General features: G+C 40.5%; 1 long non-coding RNA gene across 1 annotated transcript; it reads right to left on the bottom strand.

The window, feature by feature from the left end:
• Window positions 1-930: 930 nt before the first annotated feature.
• On the bottom strand, window positions 931-15338 carry LOC119141452. Its single transcript, XR_005101929.1, has 4 exons — window positions 15173-15338; window positions 11307-11481; window positions 3190-3336; window positions 931-1772 (listed from the first exon to the last, which is right to left on the bottom strand). It is a non-coding gene; the product is annotated as an uncharacterized LOC119141452 (long non-coding RNA).
• Between the last annotated feature and the right edge of the window lie 270 nt (window positions 15339-15608).

The following is a 15608-nucleotide window of genomic DNA, read 5'->3' as shown; positions in this document are numbered from 1 at the left end:
GCTCCTGCTTTGCCTCCAGTCACCCAAACAGCCTTGTGCAGAGTGCCAAGGTGATGGTGCCATCACCAATACAAAAGGCACCTCGTTAATTACATGCGCAATCAGACTATTTTTAAACAAGTGTTGTTACGATTGAGTGACAACTGGGGAACTGATTAACTACCCGGCCTCATTAGACGCAAAACACAAATAGTCTGGCATGAAAGCAGGGCATCCTGCACTCTCTCTCTGGTGGCTTTAATGTCTGTAGATGTTGTGTATGACAACAGTAGTTAAAAATCTCGCAGATGTGACTACATTTCATTTGATGGGGTACTAGCTGCATGTTGATTTTTGTAATTCCTTTATCTTTTAAACGATAATTGCACTTTGGTGAATTCAAGGGAGTTTTTTAAAATGTTCTATTCACAATGTATTGCTAGTTCCACTGAGCTTAACAAATCGTGAAAGTAATAACGGGAAGTTACAGATTTTATCATACTGTTTTTCAGTCCTTAGTTTAAAATAGAATTTCATTATTTCCACAGAGGAGAAAATAAATCTACATTACAATGAGCCTAAAGAAGGCTGTTTACAGATACACTTCAACATTGTTCAATATTTAATGTTGCTACTGAACAATCTTTTGCTCAAAAAAAAGGCTTTTCTCACTGTAAAGGTTCTCAACAGTGACAGGGGTTTTTTTCTGGAAAAATTTCTTATTTTAATATTTTATCAGGTTTATGCTTGAATGACAACACTGCACCTATATTTTCAGTATATATCTTTCTTAAAGCATTATTAAAATGCCTAGGGTCTGAATATAATTCTGAACACAGAAAACTGGTTCTGAATGTAAAAGATTTAACTGTTTTAAAACATGTTAGTACTTTGTAATGTATTATTGAAAACATCATAGAAAAATCATCAAAGCTATAACCCAAGTTGATTCAAACTCCCACAGAACATAAATGGCTTTAAATATTTTATTACCAAGTTATTTTCTCCATTCTGTTCTTTTCTGGTTTCATTACGTTATGAGGATGAAACTGTAATCCCCTGGCCTATATCAAGATATCCTTTTTTTAAAGGTTTGTGGCAGCGTGGCAAAAACACCCAGGTAAACATCTCAGAAGATGGAAGCCTTCCTTTTGTTGGGATTGGACTGAGTGTCATCTAATTACGGTAACAGTTTGTGTCAACCAGTTAAAAATCCCACACTAAAATCTCCTTTACCTGCACGTCATCAGCAGATAATGTTAAAGTATGAAATAGCTTCAGACACTATGAACTGAGGCTTCAGAGTGGCCACTTTTTAAGTCAGTCCATTTCATTATCCACTAAATGCAAAGGGTGGATTAATCTTACCTTTGTGCTAGGCTTTACCGTCTCAAAAATCAGTGGAATTTTTCTAACTGACACCAATGGCAGAAAGGTCTGGCCTGACTTTTGGCTAGGTTAATTGTTATTCAGTTTCCAGCAACAATATAATACTTCAGGCATGAGCAAGATACTTACCCCTCCTTTAAGAGGATTCCACTGTGTTGTAACTTCCCTGTGGTTTTGAACATTTTGGATGTATGTCAAACAGTCACAGGCAGAAAGTGCTGATACATTACACACAAAGATCTGCTTTCATAACTTCCTACCTGATGTCAGTGGTAAAGCAAAATAATCAAAACAATCTCAAAAGTAAGACAAATAATTTTCTTCCTTGACTCAGGATCCAGCACTGTATTGGTGACTGCCACTTTCAACAACGGAGATGTAGCAGAAGCATGTAGCTAGGGATGCTGTAAGGAAAGAAAGAAGGATCAACATTCTCAGCAGCAGCAAGCCATTAGATCACCCTGAGCTGCAAGATACAATGGAAACCGCACCGCTAAATCATGCATAGACCTGGCGTTGGGCTAATACCTCCATCTCAGGCGTTTTTCTCTTAATAGGAGAACTGTCATGTAATCAGTAGCTTATTCAGGTGTGACAAGAAGATGGATTAAACACAGATTTAAGGAAAACAAAGCAGAGAACATTCAGATTTACTGGAAAAATGTGTTTTCTTGAGAAACTGCCAGGAGAAAAATCAGTATAAGCATTGACAATTATTTCTGTCAGGCATTTCTTTACCAAATTGTTCTGCTTTTGTACTAATATTTATGCTACTGTGGCATACTGAGACCACTATGAAAAGGATATAATTTTTAAATAAATATTAAAGAAAAGCCACCATTAATCACCCAAGATCAAACTTTTTTTTTCCTTCATTTTCAGCTCATTTCAACAAAGCATTCCTTTTTCAAGTTGTCTCTTCCCTTGTTAATTAACTACTTTCTTCAATGGCCAAAGAAACTTTGTAAAATTCATATCAAGCTACTTTGCCTATAGGGGATGTAGGATTATTCAGGAAAAGTGAGTTATCTTCTTGATTTTCATCAATCGAAGGGGGCTTTTTTGTTTTGTTTTTAAGAATGATTTTTAGGTACATCTAAATGCTCCCAATTAGGACCTGAACTTACAAACACCGAAGTTCATGAAACCAATTTTGTATTTAGGACCATCCTTCGTATAGTCCTTTCCTCTTACAACAAGTAATATGATACATAATCTAATTTTGGTTATTGTGCTACCAGTTCTGAGCATTTATTTCTAAAGGAGTGGGTTGAAAATATATGTCTCTAATGTTTCCTGAAACAGTATTTCTCAGAAGTAGCACGTTTTTCATCTTCACGACAAATTTCAGAATTCTCTATTTCTCTGTAGATTTGAGCCAATAAGCAAAACTAACATTAAAGAAGAGAAGGCCTGTGTTTCTACCAGTACTTCAAAGTTTACAGGAAAGGAAACAACAAAATAAATAAATTTGGGGGATATTTTAAGAAGAGTCTTCATAGCATTGTATGACCTGATCTGTGAGGTGTGGTATCACAAATGCTTTGAATATTGTCTGCTAATTATTCTTAAAGGTCAATGATGTAGTCAGTGGCCTGTTTTTCAGACAATACAGGAAATCCTTACAGTTTACTGTCTTTCATGGTATGTCAGTTTTCCAATCAGTGGGGTAACTTGATAGGTTGGGTAAAAGGAGGATACACATCCCCAGAGAGCAGCGTCATGCTGGCAGAAGGCCCCAAGCTGATGAGAGACAGAGTATTGCTGTCACTGTGCAGAGGCTTTTCTTCTTTCTCGGTAATTAAGCTGAAAATGTCTTACCTTGCTCAGTTTATGAGAAATGAAAATATCCTGAGATTTGTTATGCAAACTGTTTCTTTCACTTGGATTTCATATTCTGTCTGTGTTTTTAATAAATCTTTGTTTTGTTCAGATGACTATGATACTGATAATCTCAGGCAGACGTCCCTGGGGAGGAAAAAGAAAAGAAGAAAGAAAAAAACCACCCTGAAACCTTTATGGAAAAGTGATGAAAAGTTTCTCAGATTTACATGTCCTGTCTGGCTCACTCAGCAATGTAGGAGTCTAATCTCCATGTGACGCACACCAGTGTACATAGGTGGTAGGTGAGGGAGAGCATCCAACAGACCAAGTGATGAGATCTGACAATAGACTTAGACACAGAAACTTGTAACAGATTCTCTGAGAAATACAGTTGTTTCAAATGAGTCATACACAACACTCACCATAGCACTGCCTGACTGCAGCCTCTAATCTCTGTGGCATCTACAGAGCAATGCCTACAGAGCAATGCCATCTCAACTGCTACACCACCCAGGGCATGTGCCACACCACATGCCACCAGTCAGGGATACTGCTTGCTAGAGCATCCCACCCCTCCAGCCTCACCACCCTCACTGTCAGCTGTCCTTACTAATGCTTTATGTACAGTTCAACCCTTGTGGGGAGAAAAAAAACCACAAACCTATAAGACTGGTGTAATTAATGTTCAGGCTTGTCCAGTTTGGTATCTTGTCTCTGCCAGTGGCCAGCAGCAAACAACAAGGCAAGCATGCAGTGACACTTCTACTGCGTAACCTCCCAGCTTCCAGTAGCTTGCAGTAAAAAGGCCTCCTGAACCAGAGTCTGTATCTTTGTATTTTGTAGGCTTTGGTAAGTTCTTCCCTGAATTGGTCAAAATCTTTTCTGAACCTAGGTAAATTTTTGGCATTATCCTAGAATAACAAGTTCCAGCATACTGCATGAAAAATTACCTCCTTCTCTTTGCTTGTCTATAATGTTAACTATTTATTTTTATTTCTCCTGTTTCTTATATTATGGTTAATAGGGAATAATTGTCAGCTATTCAGCTTCTCCAGAGACTTATGCTTTTACTAGTTCATAACCCCCTCTTTCAGTTCCTTTCTAGCACGTAGACCCGTAGCACACCCTGTCCCTTCAAGTACACAAGCTTTTCTTAATCTTTGCTCATCTCTGTAGTCCTCTCACATCTTTTGTTAAGTCTGTTACACCCCTTCTAGGCTTTAGTCTCTAGGATATTGGGAGCTGAAGGCTGGACATAATCATGGTGAGGGTGCAAAGGGATTTATAATGTAGGATTTTAGCGTATTCTGTTCAGTTTGCTATTTCCCTCCTAGTTATTCTGAACCAGTCAGCTTGGGAGGGGCTGCTTTGGTTTTGTTTGACAACTACAGGCCATTTAGCTGATGCTTCCATAAACTTATCTACAGCTACATTAAGAACCTGAATAAGTAGGGCAGAATATATCACTGCATTTTTGTATTGGGGTTGGCTCTCTGTGTTACTTCGCATTTATCCATATTAAATGTCACCTTGCTGTATACTTCCCACTGGTTCAGCAGCATGACATTATCATGCAACTCTTCTCAGCTGGCTTTTTTTTTATTGTCTCTAATAATTTAATAATCACCAGTGAAACTTTTTACTTCATGATCTTTAACAAATTATTTACAAGCATACCCAATACTACCTTGCAGCACAGATGCCTAAGAAACTCTGCTTCTCATCCTTCTGCATTGTGAAAACTGATCACCCTGTCTCTTGCACTATAATCAATTATTGGCCTCTGGAAGGAGCTTCCTTTTTCACCTATGATCATCCTGAAAGTTTTCACAAAACCCAGCTCTGTCAGGCAGATGGCTCCTGTCCACACGCTCAGTAACTTTTTCAGAATGATGTAACAGACACATAAAGGCAACTCCCCACTCCAAATGCTGCTGACTCTTTCCTGCTGTTCTACGTTTGCCCATGTGTTTACTGATGTCACTGCTTCCACGAACTTGTGTACAATGCTGGAGCCGCCATAGGGTGGTTCCCAGGTTCCCCCCTGGAGCCCTTTCAGAACTGGTGAAATTGCTGTCACCCACCATTCCTCTCCATGAAGAGTGATTTGTTACCACACTCAGCGCTTCAGCAAATCCTTACTTCAGTCTCTACAACCACTGAACTCCCAGCAGTTTGCTGCTGTCTGCTTTCATGGCTGTGCTCCAGAGCCTATTCTGCAGATACCCGCCACTTTGAGACCTCTCCCACAGAGCTCTCTCTGTGGCGGAGGCTGCCAGTGTGGGGACCTCTTTGTACTCTCCGCCAGCCAGTACTGAGGTGAACTTTTCAGCCAGCTTTACTGCCAGGACCTTATTGTGGAGGACTCCATCTACACATTGGTCGCCAAGTGATGCTGCAAGGTTTCTTGCTTTCTCCTGTGTTTGAGAAACACATATGAGCATTTATACCTCACAGTCTTGTCTTGATTGTCTTATTATGATTTTATATTTAACTTAACAAATCTATGTTTTTTTCTCCTTTCCATAGATTGGCACAATCTAAAATTTGGGAGATACAGCCTTCTACTTAAGGAAGTTTGTTGGTTATCCAGGCTTCTTTGCTCTTTTCAAAGGTTCTTTCAAATCAGAAATATACCCTTAAATTTGAATACAGTTTTTAAAACTACTATCTCCCTGCCTGCATGCAGTCTGCTCTCTGACTTTTCTTTTTAATTACCTTTTCTACCAGCTTTCTTAGTTTTGTGTAGTTCTTAAATCCTACGATGGATCTCTTTCTGCACCTATAAAGGTATTCAGTCTGAGTACACTGGGTCACTGTGTGACCTTTAGAACGAGCTTTCAAAAAATCCATTTCAGCATTTTTGGTTCTAAGCAGTGCTGGGCTTGGTTCTTGACTTAAAAATAAGAAGAGGCTCCTCTTCTCCAGTCTGTCCATACACAGCCAATGGAAGGATTCATGTTTTAGATCCTGGAACGTTTTTATTTCTCTATAATGCTATCATGCATGATTTTTAGGTTGAGTGTAAGATATGGACAATGTCATCGATTGTGTACTCAACTACCATGCTGAATGCATTATAAGACTGAAAAAAGATCAGAAGATGTTGTTTGATGCTATTGCCCTTTTAGTAGTCAGCCTGAAGTTCAGTTATTTCCCTTTTTGAATTTCCACATGAAAGGCTTTTCTACTCCTAAAACAGACAGCTAGTTTCTACATTTTTAGCTGCAGAGAACGCATAGCCACATTTAGAAAATAGGTGAAAGAAGCAACTCACCAGAAAAGCCCCTCACTCTCCCAGTATCTGCTGTAGGCAGGAAGATGCATCTGTCCCCCATGCAGTAATGGACATGCTAATGACTGTCCATACACGTAATTTCTGCCCAACTACACTGGCACGTGCACAGCACTGGCCAAACCTTTAAAAAAGAATATGCAGGATTTCTGTGAATAACTGCCATATACCTGCTAACAACCCTGCTGCACATTCCATAGTAACAGCAGGCTTTTTTCTTATCAATTTCCTTTTATTTTTCATCAGAGTGCACCATGGAGGCTGGTGACCCATTCATTGTGATCAACCACTGAGAAATGGCAAGCCTGCTTTTGCCAATTTAAATAATCAAGTTGCAAGTGATGGCAAACATTATGTTCAGCATGGACTTAGATAAAGTCCTGGGGGCAAGCACACAGTTGAAGTCTGAAAATACACCATGCTCAAGCCAGTATTTATTTAAAAATTCACCCAGTCTCCTGCAGTTTATGGGAAATACATGACATATATTAGGAGATAGTTATTCACCTGCTGTGATAAATCTTGCCCAAAAGTAATTATTTGCCACTGTTGTGCCTTAACAGGCTGCGCCTCAAGGCTATGATTTTGTGCAACCATGTTCTGTTGTCCCTTGTGCTACTAATAGATTTTGTAGGCCTTTTTAATCCCCGCTCCTCTTTATTTTTTTTTCCTCTTTTTTTTTTTTTTTCTCTAGGACAACCTCTTTTATCCCCTCCTAGCCCATTACAAGTTGACTGTTTGGGAATAAGAGCACTGACAAACAATCCTGTGTCAACAGCCCTGCAGCTTTCTATAAAGGGACTTCTGGGTGCCTATTTGGTCTTTACAGTACTAGGAAGGCTGCCCTACTAAAAATGTCTTTTCTTAGCACATACATCCTATTAAAGCTGGTGTACCACCTTGAGAACTGGCATAATGCCACTCTAACACATGGGTATGGTGGTACACTCTGTATAAGCTTGAAATATGTTTGCCGAGGGTAGGATTCCAAGCCCAGAATGCTGCAATGATATTTCTGGCTGCCATACCCACAGTGAAAATCCCAAGCCAATGTTTTCAATGTTCACTAACCTCCAGCACTCAGTTTTAGGCTTCTCATGTCTGATTAACAGAGATAGCAACACTTCAGTGATTCCAGCTTACTTCAGTGCCCCAAACAATATTTCTGCCAATGCAGAAAAGCTGAGCAGTAGCTTCCTTTCCCCATCCTCTGCTGGAGCTGCTTTGCAACACTCAGGACAATATAGACAAGCTATCTGCAGTGAAAGTTGCCTTTCACTGTGGCAAATTCAACAATAAACAACATTTATACCCCCAAACGCAACCAGCTCTTGGCTCTGGCCAGCCAGAGGGAGGAAGGAAGGAAGAGGTTGGTCAGCTCAAGTTCTGGAGCCCTGCCCATGCGAAGAGAGACACATGAATTTAGGTCTCACAAAGTTTCCAATTGTTGCCTATATTGCTCGTTCCCTGGAGGATTATCAGTGTAGAAATTTGCACCATTTGAACTTGAGCAATGGTAAAAGGTTGCATTGCAGGTTATTCCGTTTATGAGAAGAAGTCAAGATAGCCTAATTCGCTTATTTTCAGAAATGCATAATCTTGTACCATTGGGCACCAGATACAGCTTCCCTGTTCACAGGTGTCTCAGCCAGCACCATCTAAAACCCCTCTCTCTAGATTTTCTTGAATCTGGGAAGTTCTGGGAAGGAGAACAAGGTGTCTAAGTTGCCTCTCCTCTATCACTCCTGCCCCAAAGAATAATCAGGAAAACCACCCCACCCATCCCATCTGAATACCAAATCAGGCATGCATACTGCTTGTTTTAGGGTGGAGATCTCTTCCCTGTATTTTGGGTTTTGTAACATCAGCATTTGTGTTGCAGATAGCAATTATTTCTCCCACTGTGTCTGTAGGGCACTGAATGGCTTCTCCCATTCTAAATGCAAAGCAGCAGCACAGTAGCTTTGGAGAGGTTTATCCAAGTTATGACAAGTCCTTCCCCTGCTCCTGGGAGGTTTTAGAAGCAGGACAGCTTTTTCTCTAGGCTAATTCATTCTTTGGCTTCTAGGCTTGGGTAACTAGATTGCACACCAAGTGTACTCATGTTTTTTGCCCCCACCACCACCCAGATCAAAGGACAGGATCACTGTGTGCTGTAGCAACATTTCATCCTATAGGCTTGCGTATCCTTCCTAATGCAGGTCCTGAGCATGAACAACAGTGTGGGCTCGGGTCTTGTCTTGACACAGAACTGGGAGACAAGCTGCGGTGCACACACAGGTCCCTCAGGCTTGTCTAACCAGTAAGGGTGCCTGTGCTAGGAGGGGGTCCTGCAATACACCAGGCCTAGGACAAGCACACAACTAGAGCAGAAGAGTAACAGTTCCACCAAAGTAAACAAGGCATTGATAGTTTGCTAACTTGGCCCACGGTGTGGTGTCACTGCTTTGCATGTGTACACTCACAGAGAGTTCGCCATAGAATAATGTGTGTTCATACCAGTATCAGAGGGTCACACACCTACTACAAGGGTTTTTTTTTTCCCATGCTGTTCTGCATTACTTTTTGAAATCTCAGAAGCTGCTGTGGGAGGAATCATTATCCTCAGCATATCACACATGATAGTGCATCTTCCACCTTACTTTCACTACCTTTCAGTCTCCCGCTATGATTACAGTATTAACTGGTCAGCATGGACAGGGACTCTTGAAAACAGAGAGGTGTGATAACACTGCCACTGGAAAATCACGATTGGAGATGATAATAGGAATTACAAACAGCAAAAAGGGAGTGAAGAAGAATGGGAGTTTAGTGTACACCTATGCACATGGCATTGCCTGTTATTTAAGTAAAAGGTAAGCTGGATGCAAGTGAGAAAACATGAACAGATGATCCTAAGAGTCAGTAACTTCTCCCTCTTCCCTTTTGAATTATTAGGAAATACATTCCCTTCAGTAACTTTTCCCCAGTAGGCTTCCAGCTATGTTTCTGTGTGCAAACTGCACTTGCTTTGAACTCTCTGGGTTTTTTTGGATTGGCCTTGGCTATAGCAGCAGAGAGAGGGCGGCGATTTACTGCTGTGCATCAGATCACAGATCATATACCTCTCACCTGCTCTGTATTAGGACGGCGCACTTTCAGTTTAGAGCGCATCTGCCCCCATCCCACGCAGATCTTACAGCATTGTATTTTCACTACTCTAAATCACTTGTGTGATAAGCACAGAACTAAGTTGTCAGGCAACATTACTTACACTAATCCTACATCCTTTACTCTTTTGCCTTAGTCCTGAAGCCTTTTATCTTGTCTCCATCATTAATTATTAGTGCATACATTTCAAAAAGGCCCATTATGCTGAGGTGAAAAGATGCCACACAGCAGTGGCAGACACTCAGCACACCCCTGCTCCTCACCATTGCACTCAGCCTGTATTCTTCTTAAAGGAGACCAGACCTACAACACTGTGCTAAGGTTCCTGAACTCTTCTAGGCATTACATACATATGTATCTGGTTTGTCTTTCTTACCTCTTCCATTTTGTTAAAATAAACTAGCATTACAAGCAAATCACAAAGGAGAGGGATGTTCAAAAATTCTACTTTATAACTACGCCAACATGAAAGCTAAATACAATCACTCATGCACTGTTACATGAGATCCTATTGACGTAACTCAGGAGACTTATGTATATTTTAGCGTCTTATATTATTTTCTTAATCAAAATCAATTCAACTGGCTTTTACAACCTATTTACAACCACCGAAATTCTTGATTTTAAGAGCTTTTTTATAGCAGAACTGCCCCTTAGTACCAGCCAGTTAGGTTTATTGCTAACATCAGATGAAGAGGTGTTGTTGGGCATCCGTGCATGTAGACAGACGCTCAGAGAATCAGGGTGCTTAATGATAGGAGTGGCCTGTAGCAGCATGCCAACGCACTTATACCAAGCAGTACAAAGCGGTGTTCAGTAATTACAGAGCACGTGCATGCATATTCAACATTCCACATTTAATAAAGGCCAACTACATATGCTCTGCCAAGAAAGTGACATGATCTGCATTGTGATGATGAAGCCAGAGAGGAGCTGCAATCACACTGCTGCGAACCGCAACAGAAGGAAAGTCCTGGTCAACAGCCATGAGGCAAACAGCCTCCTGGTGAAACAGGGATTTGCTAAAAGGATTTGTATCTCATCACTGCCTGAAGGGCAACACAACTATCATTTACAAATAGTAGTGACCGTATTGTTCACTCATGTGGTTCCAGCTTTTGTTGTCACTCACACTGAGCTGCACTGTTTCTAGGAAAAATCCAGGTTAGGTCAACATAAATATTCAGTCATGTATTTCTTGATTTATCTTTTGGGATTTTCTGCAAGTCTTGTGTACGTTTATCTGATTTTTCATCTTAGGTTGTAGCTGTTACAGATCCAGTAATTAGAAATATTACAGCCATTTCCATCTAGTCTTTTGATGAACTGTTTACAATTGCCTGTGACCGAACTGAAATTTTGCACACATGTGCACAAACACACACACACACACACTCCATTTTAAGACCATTACATTAACTGATTAGAAATGTTGTTTCCCACTTTGTCAGTGCAGGCAGTCTACTGAGGAATGTAGATTATATTGGTACTTCTGTGAGAAATGTAGAGACTGATGGGGAAAATACTCAAGTTGAAGCTAGGAAAGACTGATTAGATCATCCAATCCTCCTCCTAATGCATGCCAGTTTCTGTTAATAATGAGATACATTATTAGGGCTATCCCTACTTTTTTAATGTCATCTTTATAAAGGAGAATTCATTTACTTACCTCAAATTCAGATGACTGCAGGCATTTGCTTTTAGTAGAATTCAAGGCAGGTCAGTCAAAATGCATCTTTTCCACAATCTTTTGTACCCTCACAGCAGAGTCACAATGCTGCCTGATCATGCCTGAAGTTTCAAGATAAGCAGCAGTAATCCTCAAAACCATGACTTTTTAGACCCTTTAGAATGTGACAAACATACAATTAGTAACACGCAAACTACTTCAAGGGGTTATGTCAATAAATTTCAGCCCCATCATCTTTTTCCCTGTCATAAAGAGAGAGGTTTGATCTCCCTCTCTCAACAGCAGCAATGACCTTTACAATTTCTGTGCCTTCATTTGGTGTATATAAATTAAGACAATACTAACAGAGGCTCTGGAGCATTTCCAAGGCACATGGAGGTCTTCAGGTGAAAAGCCTGACACAGAAATGCAAATCTTGATTAGCATTGCCTACAGTTTCTGATGTTTGGTTTTCTATGTCATGGAGAAACCAACCTTTTCTCTGTTTTCTATCTCAGCCATCTAAGACCAACTGACACACCTCTTACTGTAGTTCTTGGATTTGTAGGTTCAGCTGCTGCCTGTAAAGAAGTAAACGATCTGAGAAAGCCTGAGGACTCCATTCAGATTTCAAACTGGTGTAAACAGGAACTAATTTTACTGAAGTCCAAGAAAACAATAAAAGGATTACTTTTTTTAAATGAAGGATCATACAGTTGTTTCTTCCCTCAAAGCCATTATCTGCCCTGTCTCACAGTGGTGCTAAGGCTCGGAGCAGCCCAGGAGATCTCATGGAAGCCAACATCCCTCATCCCACTACCAGAAAAAGCAGCAACATTGACAAACACAAGTTAGCCAGGTGTGCCCTCATTGCTCCTAAACACACTTCCAAGTATATTAATACAGGGCTATGAAGATTTGGAAAAAAGTGACCTTTTCTGGTTTCCTCCAGGTAATGTCCCAAATAAAATCTTTCAGAAAATACCTGTCCTTGAATCAAACATGCTACATTAAAAGAAGAACAATTGTTCTTACGTTGATGTTTTGGTTTTTTGGTATTCTGTTTTGGTTTGGTTTGGTTTTGTGAAACTGAAGGGTTTAGTCATCTCCTAGCTATAAGAAAGCAGTTTTTTAATAAGCAAGTCACCTGATTTCTCTAATGCCTGGCTGCAGCAAGCTAGCCTGGAGACCCTGGCAGATCCTTGGGCACATAAAATAATAGCGTCACTCTGGAAACGATGGAAGATCAGGCTCCAGTCCCACAAAGTGATTGTCAGGATGTGGCATAAATCCCATCAGCTCAAGCAGAGGCATTTAGATATTAGTGTTTAATGAGCTGTTTGGTTCCATTAAGTTTTGAATTGCTTTTAAGAATTTCTGTGCATTCAACCAAAGAACATCGTAATAGCACAATTTATTAAATGAACTTCCCAAATAATCTTAAAACATGGGAATACTGTTGCAATGAATAATGCAGAAATAATATTTTAGAATGTAAAAGAAACCTCTAAGTATTCTGATAGAATTTTCACTAGTGTGATTGCAGTATGAAAATTAATCAGTCATCTGTACATTAATTGAATTATCTTCATAAACAGTTCATTTGCAGGCTGAGGAAACTGGGATGCATACCATGAAATCAATTACATATAAAACAGATCTGAAATATTTTCTGTCTGTTTTCTCACAGTCTGTCTAACTTAAACTCAAGCTGCAAATGCATTTATGTATTATCAATAATATCAGCCATAAATGCAGTCTGAACGTCTGCATGTTAATGAGATTATAGCAAAAATATATATGAATGAATGTGGAGCTGGGCCAGCACACAGCACTATGTGTGTGCTGCAGTGGGAGGTGTGTGTTGTGGGTTAACACTGGCGGGCTGCTCAGCCCCCCAAGCTCTTTGCTCACTCCCCTCCAGCAGGATGGAGGAGAAGCGGATGGGTGAAACTGAGAAAACTGGCAGGTTCAGATAAACGCAGTTTAACAGGTAAAGCACAAGCTGCACATGCAAGCAAAGCAAAAGGAAGAATTCCTTCACTCCTTCCCATCGCAGGCAGGCTATCGGCCAGCCCCAGGACAGCAGGGCTCCATCATGCTTCACGGTGACTGGGGAAGACAAACATCACTCTAGACACCCCTCCCTCCTTCCTCCCCAGCTTTTATTGCTGAGCACTATGTCATATGGTCTGGGACACCCCTTCGTCAGTGGGGTCAGCTGTCACAGCTCTGTCCCCTCCCAGCCCCTGGTGCCCCACAGCCTGCTGGCTGGCGAGGCAGGGTGAGAAGCAGAGAAGACCTGATGCTGTGCAAGCACTGCTCAGCAACAGCTAAAACGTCCCTGTGTTATCAACACAGCTCTGGTCACAAATCTACTATGAAAAAATACCTTTCCTCAGAAATTGGAGATGAAGTTGATTTGTGAGAAGCAGGATCCCTCTTCAAAACAGATTCAGAACCTTCTAATAATTAACTAAAACCCCTTCTTTTTACTATTTTAGTATTCTTTATAAAGACCTGCCACAAATTTTGATTCCATATTTAAACTTGTATGCATTTTGCTACAAGATTACACACCTTTTTTAATGTTAGATTACATTATGGAATGCATCTTAAAAATGCAAAATATTTCTTATTATATTCAGCTTTTCCAGGTTTTGACTATAAGGTACAACCAGTTTTGATACATTGCTTACTTAGATGTATCTGCCTGAAAATTGTTTTACTTTAGCTTCATCCTTCACAAGGATCATATTCCAGCACCAGAATGATACTTCTGCTCAGTAGCTGAATTCCAGAGTTTGTAGGCTAGTTTCTCAATAAAGGGGATACAGACATGGGTTACACTCTAAAACAGACTTTTTATGTACCATAAGCAGAAGGCAATTACACTAATTCCTTGTTCCAAGAGAGCAACTGTACATTAGGAGCCTTAATTGGAGATGGACCTCACTGATGACTCACGAGCTCCTTTTCCAAGAGCTACCATCACTGAACAACTTTACACAACAGCATGTTTTCTCGACTGCAAGCATTTTATGCACATGAGAAATAAGCACTTTGGAAGTATGTATCACAGGGGTATCTGCTGATAGCTGTCATAACAATCACTATTACCTACATTGTTCTGTAAGTATATCCTTAGGGCTGACAAAAGCCAGCTAGAAGCCTTGCTACTTAGGATTAACATTATGAGGGAGTTCTGGCATAGGATAAGGAGTAACAGTATAAAATACTCGTAGAAGTATTCAGAGTAAGTCTTTCAAGAAGCCCAGAAAGGCACTTTACCCTTGGTTGTAAAGTCCACATTGGACCCTTGGCCAAGCATCCTACGAGCTAGACACTCCAAGCACCAGAGCCAAGGGAAGAAGAGGGAATGAACAAAACAGACAAGAGGAAAATGAGATGAAGAGATTAGTTAAAGGAGAACTGGGAGGAGTGTAGTGAGCAAAAGGGTGAGTAGGAGGAAACAAATCTGAGATGTGGGTGGGTGAGAGGTACATAAAGCCATGAAGATTATACCAGATTAGAGAGTCATGAGTCAAACACTGAAGCATGAAACAAGTCTACAAAGGGTATCCCAGATTCTTCTAATTCACACAAAAATTTCTGCAAATAACACTCTCTGCCAGAGACATGTTACGCAAAATCAATATTCAACTTTGTGGGTTAAGTAATGTTTAACGAGTGAGTCACACAGCTGATGCATGGATGTGAGTTTGAGTGGTTACACAGGCTCCAAATGTGTGCAAAATACAATAAAGTATAAGAGTGGCATTAAATATTGTGCAAAGCGTAAAAACTGAAATTATTTTGAAAAGCCTCACCCTGAAAAAGGAGGAATTTGCATGGGTCATACTCACGTGCCAGACAGTTTCAGTTTTTCAGGATCTTGCCACTGTCCCACAGGTCTCATGCTTCACTGAAATCAGCTCTCCAGAATACAGAATGGCTTTCTGCTGGACTTGGTTTTGCCTCCTCAGTAGTTTGCTATTTGTCTACCTCAGAGCAGGGATGTTTTTCTCCTAAACATGCCTGCAAAATAGGGAATGATATAAATGATCTTTCTTTTTAAGTGAAGCCCACATGTACAGACACAGCCCGGGATGGCTGGGCAGGGTCACAAGAATGGGGTGGGCCAAGACCAGGCTCGGATGTCAGCCCACTGAGAAACAAGCTCTTCGTAACAAGCAGAGCAAATTCAGACTCTGAATCAGTTCTATCCATCCAACCTCTGAATTACACTCAAGGACATTTCTTTCTTAATAAACCAAACAGGGAGTGTGGCAAACAAAAAAT

This window comes from Falco rusticolus, chromosome Z, assembly GCF_015220075.1.
Source record: "Falco rusticolus isolate bFalRus1 chromosome Z, bFalRus1.pri, whole genome shotgun sequence".
Lineage (NCBI taxonomy): Eukaryota > Metazoa > Chordata > Aves > Falconiformes > Falconidae > Falco > Falco rusticolus.
The sequence above is the reverse complement of the archived record's forward strand: the minus strand, read 5'-3'. Positions and strand labels throughout refer to the sequence as shown.